Here is a 10,472-nt window from a genome sequence, read left to right as displayed (position 1 = left end):
TCTGTGTTAGTTTTGTGCTGGTACTAGGAAAACATGGGTGGATAAGATATGGCTCCCTCACCCCCCTGACAAGCCCACAGTCTGCAGAGGGGAGGAGTTAATACTGTGTTTTCCAAACCTGTCAAGGGACCTGGTGCACCAGAATTATCTAGGAGCTTTTAAAAATCTCAGGTCCCAGGGGGTGCCTGGGTGGCTCAGTCGGTTGGGCATCTGACTTCAGTTCAGGCCATGATCCCACGGTTCATGGGTTCGAGCCCCGCATTGGGCTCTGTGCTGACAGCTCAGAGCCTGGAGCCTGAGTCAGATTCTGTCTCCATCTCTCTGTGCTCCTCCCCTGCTTGCACTCTCTCTCTCTCTGTCTCTCAAGAATAAACAAATGTTAATAAAAAAAATACGGAAAACTCAAAAGATTCCACCAAAAAACTTCTAGAACTTATCTATGAATTCAGCCAAGTTGCAGGATATAAAATCAATGCACAGAAATCGGTTGCATTCCTATACACCAATAATGAAGCAACAGAAAGAGAAATCAAGGAATTGATCCCATTGACAGTTGCACAAAAAAACCATAAAATACCTAGGAATATATCTAACCAAATAGGTGAAAAATCTATACACTGAAAACTATAGAAAGCTTATGAAAGGAATTGAAGAAGACACAAAAAAATGGAAAAAGATTCCATGCTCCTGGATAGGAAGAACAAATATTGTTAAAATGTCAATATTACCCAAAGCAATGTACATGTTCAATGCAATCCCTATCAAAATAACACCAGCATTCTTCACAGAGCTAGAACAAACAATCCTAAAATTTGTATGGAACAGAAAAGGCCCCAAATAGCCAAAACAATCTTGAAAAAGAAAACCAAAGCTGGAGGCATCACAATTCTGGCCTTCAAGCTGTATTACAAAGCTGTAATCATCAAGACATATGGTGCTGGCACAAAAACAGACGCTCAGATCAGTGGAACAGAATAGAGAACCCAGAAATGGACCCACAAATGTATGGCCAACTGATCTTTGAAAAGCAAGAAAGAATATCCAATGGAATAAAGACAGTCTCTTGAGCAAATGGTGCTGGGAAAACTGGACAGCAACATGCAGAAAAATGAATCTGGACCACTTTCTTACTGTACACAAAAATAAACTCAAAATGGATGAAAGACCTAAACGTAAGACAGGAAGCCATCAAAATCCTAGAGGAGAAATCAGGCAAAAACCTCTTTGACCTCGGCCACAGCAACTTCTTACTCAACAAGTCTCTGGAGGCAAGGGAAACCAAAGCAAAAATGAACTATTGGGACCACATCAAAATAAAAAGCTTCTGCACAGCGAAGGAAACAATCAGCAAAACTAAAAGGCAAGTGACAGAAGGGAGAATGTATGTGCAAATGACATATCAGATAAAGGGTTAGTATCCAAAATCTATAAAGACCTTCTCAAAGTCAACACCCAAAAAACAAATAGTCCAGTGGAGAAATGGGCAAAAGACACGAATAGACACTTCTCCAAAGAAGACATCCAGATGGCCACCCGGCACATGAAAAAATACTCAACATCACTCATCATCTGGGAAATACAAATCAAAACCACAATGAGATACCACCTGACACCTGTCAGAATGGCCAACATTAACAACTCAGGCAACAACAGGTGTTGGCGAGGATGCGGAGAAAGAGGATCTCTTTTGCACTGCTGGTGGGAAGGCAAACTGGTGCAGCCACTCTGGAAAACAGTATGGAGGTTCCTTAAAAAATTAAAAATAGAACTACCCTACGACCCAGCAATTGCACTATTAGGTATTTATCCAAGGGATACAGGTGTGCTGTTTCGAGGGGGCACGTGCACCCTAATGTTTATAGCAGTGCTATCACAATAGCCAAAGTATGGAAAGAGCCCAAATGTCCATCAAGAGATGAATGGATAAAGAAGATGTGGTATATATATATATATATATATATATATATATATATATATATACACACACACACACATACACACAATGGAGTATTACTCAGCAATGAAAAAGAATGAAATCTTGCCATTTGCAACTATGTGGATGGAATTATGCTAGGCGAAATTAGTCAGTCAGAGAAAGACAAATATATGACTTCACTCATGAGGACTTTAAGAGACAAAACAGATGAACCTAAGGGAAGGGAAGCAAAAATAATATAAAAACAGGGAACAGACAAAACATAAGAGACTCTTAAATATAGAGAAAAAACAGAGGGTTACTGGAGGGGTTGTGGGAGGGGGGGTGGGCTAAATGGGTAAGGGGCACTACAGAATCTACTCCTGAAATCATTGTTACACTATATGCTAACTAACTTAGATGTAAATTTTTTTTTTAATTTTTTTTTCAACGTTTTTATTTATTTTTTTTTGGGACAGAGAGAGACAGAGCATGAACAGGGGAGGGGCAGAGAGAGAGGGAGACACAGAATCGGAAACAGGCTCCAGGCTCCGAGCCATCAGCCCAGAGCCCGACGCGGGGCTCGAACTCACAGACCGCGAGATCGTGACCTGGCTGAAGTCGGACGCTTAACCGACTGCGCCACCCAGGCGCCCCATTAGATGTAAATTTTTAAAAATAAATGAATGAATGAATGAATGAATGAATAAATGAAAAAAATAAATAAGTAAATAAACTTAAAAAAATAAAAATAACTAACAATTAAAAAAAAGCTCAGGTCCCAGAGGCCCAGCCTAGGGGCTTTCTTGTTCAGCAGATCTGATGTGGGGTCTGGGACTCTGCAGTCTTAAGGGCCCTCCAGATGACTGACATTCAGGGTGGGTTGTGAGCTGTGGCTGTAACATGTCCATACAGGTACATGATGTGATCACTTGTGAAATGTAGGGGTGACAGACCTTTATGGCCTGAGGGCCAAACCTGATATTTTGGCCTATAGTTTGGGCTTGCACGTTACAAAAAATTAGTCTCCAGCCTCTAATAATCAGACGATATCTCATTACAATTTGGATTTTATCTCTTTGAAAAATCCTAACAACTTGCTACAATACTTGGCCTTTTAGATGGGACATACACTCTCCAGCTTTGTACAATTCCCAGAACTCCCCAGTGTCTCTTTCATAACATTGCCAGTTGCCAGTTGTCAGTTACTGGATTCACACTACTCTTTTTCGTATGGTAGGACTAAGGGCAAATGAAATACTTCTGTGCTGTTAACCCAAATGAAAAGTCAAAGAATGTTAAGACATGAGAGAGACAAGAAGTCTGTGTGTGTGTGTGTGTGTGTGTGTGTGTGTGTGTGTAATTTTTAAGTAAGAGAGAGTATATTTATTAAAATATTTTTTACATTTATTTAATTTTGATAGAGAGAGACAGAGCACAAGTGGGGGAGAGGCAGATAGAGAAGGAGACACAGAATCCGAAGCAGGCTCCAGGCTCCGAGCTGACAGCACAGAGCCCAACACGGGGCTCGAACCCACAAACTGCGAGATCATGACCTGAGCCGAAGTCGGACGCTCGACCGACTGAGCCACCCAGGTGCCCGATGAGAGAGCATATTTCCTCATAGAATTGTTCGATGGGTACATCAAATGTGACAAAAGAGTATGAGCTCAGTCTATTTCCTTCATTTATGCTCCCAGCCGGAGCCCCATGCACCAGCACCAAGAACACTAGATCAGAGGTGGGAGGTGGGAGAATCAAGAGTCTGGATTCCTCCAGCCCCTTTGGCCATTAACTTACCATGTCATCTTGGGCACAATATTGAATTCCTCTTGGCTGCCTTGTAAAACAGTGGTTTTCAACTGGGTGAAGTTTTACCCTCCCTCCAAAGGAACAGTCAGTGTCTTACAGCATTTTTTTGTTGTCACAACTGGAGGGAGAAGTTGCCGTTGGCATCTAGGCAAAGGCCAGGGATGCTGCTAAACATACTGCAATGAACAGGACAGTCCCTCATGCAAAAGGATTATCCTACCCAAATATCAACAGTGTTGGGGTTGAGAAATTCTATTATAAATGGAGGAGTCCATCCCTTTTAGCTCTGAAAATCTAAAATGTTAGCCTTGGAACACACACACACACACCCCTTTCAGTTTGGGAGTGGATAAAGCCTTAGTAAAAGGTAAAATCTTGAAGGGTGACTAGGACGAGAGACAAGGAGAGGGTGTTCCAGTAAGTGGGAGCCATGGACATAGATAGGGGAGGGTGAGTGCAGAGCATGGTCATGGTCACAGAATGGTGAGTGGTGGGTTTACCTGGTTCTTGCAGGTGATATAGAAATCCGTGCCTGGCAGAGAGGCTGGGGACCAGCTGTTTGGGACAGTGTTCTCAGTGCGTGGGGTGGGATGGACGTCTGTATGGCTGATCACAACTATTCCAGCTCTCTCCCCTTCCACGTAGGATTGTACTTCCTGCTCAGGTGAAGTCAGAGCTGACCATGTGACTTGAGTTAGCCATTGAATAGTGGGCAGAAGTGGTGAGACTTTGCTGCTGGGTGCAAGTGTTAAAGACCAGTGCATCCAGGGAATTCTTCATATTACTGTCTCCTTTCCCTCTGGCACAATGACCCTCCACACTTAAGACGGTGGCTGCTTCATCGGCCTGGAACTCCGAGCAACAGGAATGAGTAGGGACCCTGTCAACCCACAGTGAATATGAGCAAGACATGACCTTTGTGCTTTCGACTGCTGAGATTTGAAGGTCGTCTGTCGGTTACCGCGGCAGAACATGGCTATCCTGACTGATTTAGACGGAAGTTACCGGTGGTAACTAACATGATTGTAGATGGTACACAGAGATGTCATGAAACTGTACTACATTCCTCAGTGAGAGCACTTAACTATCTGGGTAACCCTAACAAATAAGTGTCGGTGTGGTGCTAGACTGCCTTCAACACCTGTCTAATATATCCTGTGCTCTCTTTTTTAACAGAGAGTGGGCACAGGCTCAAGTTTCTGTATTTAGCTAAAATTTCATAGCATAGTTTTAAAATTGCATTTAATGTTAGGGTTGCCTTCTATTTATGGCAAGTTTTCCGTTTATGGTAGTGATATAAAATTTTTAAAAATGGTTAAGTAAAGAAAGTGAGTCATTTTAAAGACTTATAGAAAGCCAATAAAACATAGGTGGTACATGCTTATGGCAAAACTCATAAAGACGGTTTACAAATGACTGAAGTTGGAGAGCAGAGCTCATAGGATCGGGCAAAATCTCTTGCAGAGGTAAAAGGGGTGAGTTGAGGCCAACGGTGGAATCACAACAAGAAACACAATATTAATAATATTTCTGGGCATTCTTCTAACAAGATGAGAGCAGCTGTCACACGATAGGATCTAAAGGGGCGTAGAATATAGTCCATGTTCTCCATACCGCCCAGTGCCTGGCGCACAGCAGATTCCTGACCAATAATTGTGGAATGAGTGTGGTCAGTGGGCAGGAGTTGGTTTAATTCTATGCTTGCTTAGGCGGGTGGGCTACAGTCCTGGGAAGTCCTTTGCTCTGCTCAGCATGTTGAAAAGCTTCTGCGAGCACATCTGGGAGACTAGGCAGAGTGCTATAGTAGCTCTGCAAACAGAGGGTAGGAAGGTGAAGGATCCCTAGGTGTGGGGGCCAGGGGGATGGGAAGAAGTAGCCACGGAGGCTGGTACTGCCAGCCAGGAAAAAAGTATCGGTGGTGTGTGCGCGTGCGGGAGGCGGGTGGTGGCAGTCGGAAAAGGACTACGAAGGACAGACATTTCTCATATGAGTTTTGCAAAGCCCAGCTCTGACTCAGCAAGGGAGAAGGAGAGATTGCGGAAATGTCGGGGAGGCTTGGGCTTTCCAAAATGCACTAAAAAGTCTATGGGTTAACTTTCCCTCTAACTCATGGCAGCCCCATTTTTCTGCCCAGCTGCAGTGGTTGGCGAAGAGATTGCTCCTGGTGAAGTCCCCCTTCATGTAAGTCCCAATCCTGGATGGGGGCAGCGTGTGGGCCTAGATTGTTTTTCAAGTGCCGTCCAATGTGTTTCCTTTGGTTCGCCCAAAGTCGTTTTGCAATTGCTGTTAAAAATTATAACTCTGAAGGAGGATTTATAAGGAGCCAGGAGTTTGCCTACTTGGACAACATCGGTGGGCAGTGTCCAGTTTAAGCAGTTGTCTCCTGGCTGGGAAGGAATCACACTGCATTCCGGAGGCAGAAGGCCAACTCCTTTCAACAGAGGATCATGACTGTGTCTTAAGAGTAAAGTCACTGCATCCTGGGGTCTCGCAGCCCTTGGAGGTTTCCCTGACATGTGACCTGAAAGATGCTGGGAGCATCTGCTGACTACGACCTGGAAGGGATAATTGAAGGAGGCTAAATTGTGCTGTGGGGAAGGGAACTCTCTGTGAGAAATTGACATGGCAAGTCAACTGGGAAGGTACCACCAACCAGAGCCTTGGAAAGAGGGAGTCCAGTGCACCTACTCCCTTTTATTGGAAGGATAATCGGTAAGGTTTGAGTTTCCCAAAGCAGAGAAGTATGCAGCTAGTTCATTTTACATAACCTGAAACCTAGATCTCAAGATACATTTTGTGCTGACATAGAAAAGTGTGTGAGCTGGTGCCACCTATGGGCAAGTTGTGGTGCTGCAGCCTAGCTCTATTAGATGTTGGGTCCAGATAAAGTCAGTGGATAAAATGTGTAAGGGAATTAAAAAAAATTTTTTTTTAACGTTTATTTATTTTTGAGACAGAGAGAGACAGAGCATGAACAGGGGAGGGGCAGAGAGAGAGGGAGACACAGAACCTGAAACAGGCTGCAGGTTCTGAGTGGTCAGCACAGAGCCCGACGTGGGGCTCGAACTCACGGACCGTGAGATCATGACCTGAGCCGAAGTCGGACGCTCAACTGACCAAGCCACCCAGGCGCCCCAGTAAGGGAATTTTTTAAATCTATAATTATATAAATGTTTGTTGGCATAGTTTGTTTTACAAGGAAGTATTACAGGCTCTTGGAACTGGAGGCAGAAATCATTAAATTGTATGCAAGAAGATGGAGAAAATTGTATTATAGGAATTTCTTCCAGAAAAAAATTCCGTGTGTATAGGAAAGAAATTCTCTGATAAGTCTTTTTGGTCGTGGAGTGAGACCCCAGAGGCCATGCTCCAGGAAGAGTAGACAGTCTACTGGCTACTAAGGAGGGTGGATCCTGCTAGCTGGCTATAACTGACCTGGATGGGGTAGACATGGCTGAGGGCAAGGCTGCATTGCTTGACCCAATAGAAAGGAGATGAAGCATTTTCAGGGGAAGCATTCCAGAAGAGGAATAATACCCCAGGGAAAGCACAGGAGAATGGGAACTTGGAGGTTAGACATGTCTGATGAAGAATGCAGGAAGTATGCTGTGAGAGATGCGGGTACCATCTCTCCTGCATTTCCCCCATGGAAAGTCTGGTTGGAGTTCTTTGTGGAAAATGGATAAGGGGTGAGAGCATGGGTTGACTTGAGTTATTTATTTATTTTTTTTACGTTTATTCAGTTTTGAGAGACAGAGAGAAACAGAGCATGAATGGGAGAGGGGCAGAGAGAGAGGGAGACACAGAATCCAAAGCAGGCTCCAGGCTCTGAGCTGTCAGCACGGAGCCCGACGCGGGGCTCGAACTCACAACCGTGAGATCATGACCTGAGCCGAGTAGGTCGCTTAGCCAACTGAGCCACCCAGGTGCCCCTGACCTGAGTTCTTAATAGAATTTTGGAGTTGAAAGGGATTCTAAGAGGTCATCAAGCCCATTCCCACCCAAAGTAGAAACACCTTCCCTGATTCCCATGGGGATGTGAGCAGCCTGGTTCAAACACATCCAGGGGACAGTGGGCTTACTTCTTCCGGAGGCAGACAGGCCCAGTGAGAACTTCCTTTCTTTGGTTTGCGGTCTTTGTTTAATTCAGAGGAATCGTAAATAAGGAAGTGGCTACACTAGGGGAGGGCACAACAGTAAAGTCATGACAGTTACTGGGTAGAGCGTTCCCACTGGTGCCAAGCATTTAACTTCCATGATCTCACTCGAACCCCTTGGGAAAGTCATTCCATCTGCTTTGGAGGTAAAGAAATGGAGGTCTTGCAAGCCTTGCCGTTCTGCCTGAAGTCACATGGCTAGCGGCAGGGGAAGCCAGTGTTTGAACTCCGGCATCTTTGAGCATTTCACGCTGTCACCATTTCTCCCCTGCTGGTTCTCCTGGGAAATCACCCCCTGACGAAATTTGTGAGAGAGTTCTCGTTCTGCAGAGTGATGAACTCAACATGGTATCTGACTGTGGTCTCTGACCCTTAAGAGGAACAGAGCTTCCGAAGTGGTCGACATGTTTGCCGAGGAAGCTTAGAGAGTCAATGATCTCTTAGAAACACTCAGAAGAACTGGGGTTAGTTCACTTGGAGAAGGCTGATTATACAACGGGTCTTCAGGTTTATGAAAGATTTTAGACACCGTGGTCACCCGCTGTTCTCCGTCGCCGCTCTGGACCAGAGAGGAGGAAAAACAAAAACGAGGCCCTTTTTCCGAGGACACCAAATGGAGACCAGTGTTGTCTTGGTGTGTGGGGGCTTTTCAGAAGCCAGCGTCTTTCTGCCTTACTAAGCAGACTCACTAGGGGTGTGCCTCAAGATTTTGGCTCTAGAAGCACCCACGGTTGGAGGGGAACATTGTGGGCTCCCTTGCGCATCTTCTCTGACAGTAGCCCCGATTGAATTATGCCCCTATGATAGCCCAGTACCTCTTAATAATCATGGCTCTTGGGGCGCCTGTGTGGCGCAGTCGGTTAAGCGTCCAACTTCAGCCAGGTCACGATCTCACGGTCCGTGAGTTCGAGCCCCGCGTCAGGCTCTGGGCTGATGGCTCGGAGCCTGGAGCCTGTTTCCGATTCTGTGTGTCTCCCTCTCTCTCTGCCCCTCCCCCGTTCATGCTCTGTCTCTCTCTGTCCCAAAAATAAATAAAAACGTTGAAAAAAAAATTAAAAAAAAAAAAATAATCATGGCTCTTGCCAAGCACTGGGGCATTACCGTTACATAAGTAAGTGCTGAGGCTCTGTGTCACTGTCCTTCCCCTGGCAGTTTCCTGATCCTTGAAATGGGCTCAGGGTGTCTCACGGGATTCTGGAGAGGGGGCAATGAAATAATTTACGTGTAGGTCTAGCAGAGTGCTTGGCATGGAGTTGGCACTCCATAAATGATAGGCTTCTGCTCCCACAACCCAAATCTCTAGAATTTCTATGAAGTCTAAATAAATGCCATTTGTTGACACGAAAACGACTTGATTTTGAGCGGAGTATCACAAGATCGCTGTTGGACCTAGTCAAAGATTCCAGCTGCACAACTTATGCATTATGGGGTAAAGTGGGAATTAAAACGCTGCAGCCCTGTTGCATGGATGGAATCAGATAGAATATACAAAGCACCTGGCACACGGCCTTGCGTGCAACTGCCAGATGAATGTTGAGACTAAAGCCGTGTTGTGGGATTTGTTTTCAACTCTTGGCCATGAGCAAACTGCCTGGGAGCCCTTCCTGGGTCGATCAGACTCTGGAGATTTATGGGCAACCCGAGCTGGCCTTATAGAGGAGAAGAACGTCCTCCCTTTTGGCAGATGTGCTAGGAAGGGAGCTTCTGCAGCCTCCTCCTTTGCCTCAGTTTCCCTGGAGCGGCTGATCCGATTGGCCAGGGCTGGCCGCAAGAGGCGGGGTCGCCGATGACTTACTGCGCTGATGGGTCGCTCCGCCTCTGGCCGGCTGTGTTTTCTGCAGATGTTTCTGTCACAGAAGGTGGGTTGAGACTTCCACACCCCCTAATACACAGTCTTCCGGGAGCCCAGCCTTTGGGAAGGGGGGGTGATTAAATGCTTCCTTAGCCATTGATGAAACTGGGCTTTCTCAGCTTCAGCACCATTGACATTTCCGGTGGGAAAATCCCTTCTTGTATACATTATAGGATGTTAAGCAACATCCCTGGCCTCTACCCATTAGAGGCCAGTAGCAACTCCCACCTCAGTTGTGACAGCCAAAAATGTTTCCAGACGTTGCCGGATGTCCCCTGGCAGGTAAAAGCTGCCTGGTTGAAAGCCAGTCTCTGTCGGCATGTTGGGTAGTGAGTCGAGTATCGGGAGAAGGGAATTTTACTTCCCACTAACCCTTGAACTCTTAAGCTTCGCTACCAGGTGGCTAAGAGAGAGGCTTTCTTTAGTTTCTTCATAGCGAGAGAGAAACAGCAAGAAATAGTGAACGGGTGAGAGGCAGAAGGGGAAACTGAGGCAGGAGCCAGCCGTGAGCGACTTCCACGAAACTTGCAAAGGTGCCGCATGTGTAGGAGCAGAGTTGCTGTCAGGGCTGGGCCGTGAGGGCCCCCCTGTGCTTGCTAAATACGCTGTCTGGGGTGCAGGGGCTGACGGGCAAATACTAGTGACCATCTCTGCTGCAGCTACTGGGGGACAGAGGTCGGGGAAAGACACACACTCCCTTGTGCAGAAACCACCGTTCTTCTCCCTCTGGCTCCCT

The sequence above is a fragment of the Lynx canadensis genome, chromosome A1, assembly GCF_007474595.2.
Source record: "Lynx canadensis isolate LIC74 chromosome A1, mLynCan4.pri.v2, whole genome shotgun sequence".
Classification (NCBI taxonomy): domain Eukaryota; kingdom Metazoa; phylum Chordata; class Mammalia; order Carnivora; family Felidae; genus Lynx; species Lynx canadensis.
The sequence above is the reverse complement of the archived record's forward strand: the minus strand, read 5'-3'. Positions refer to the sequence as shown.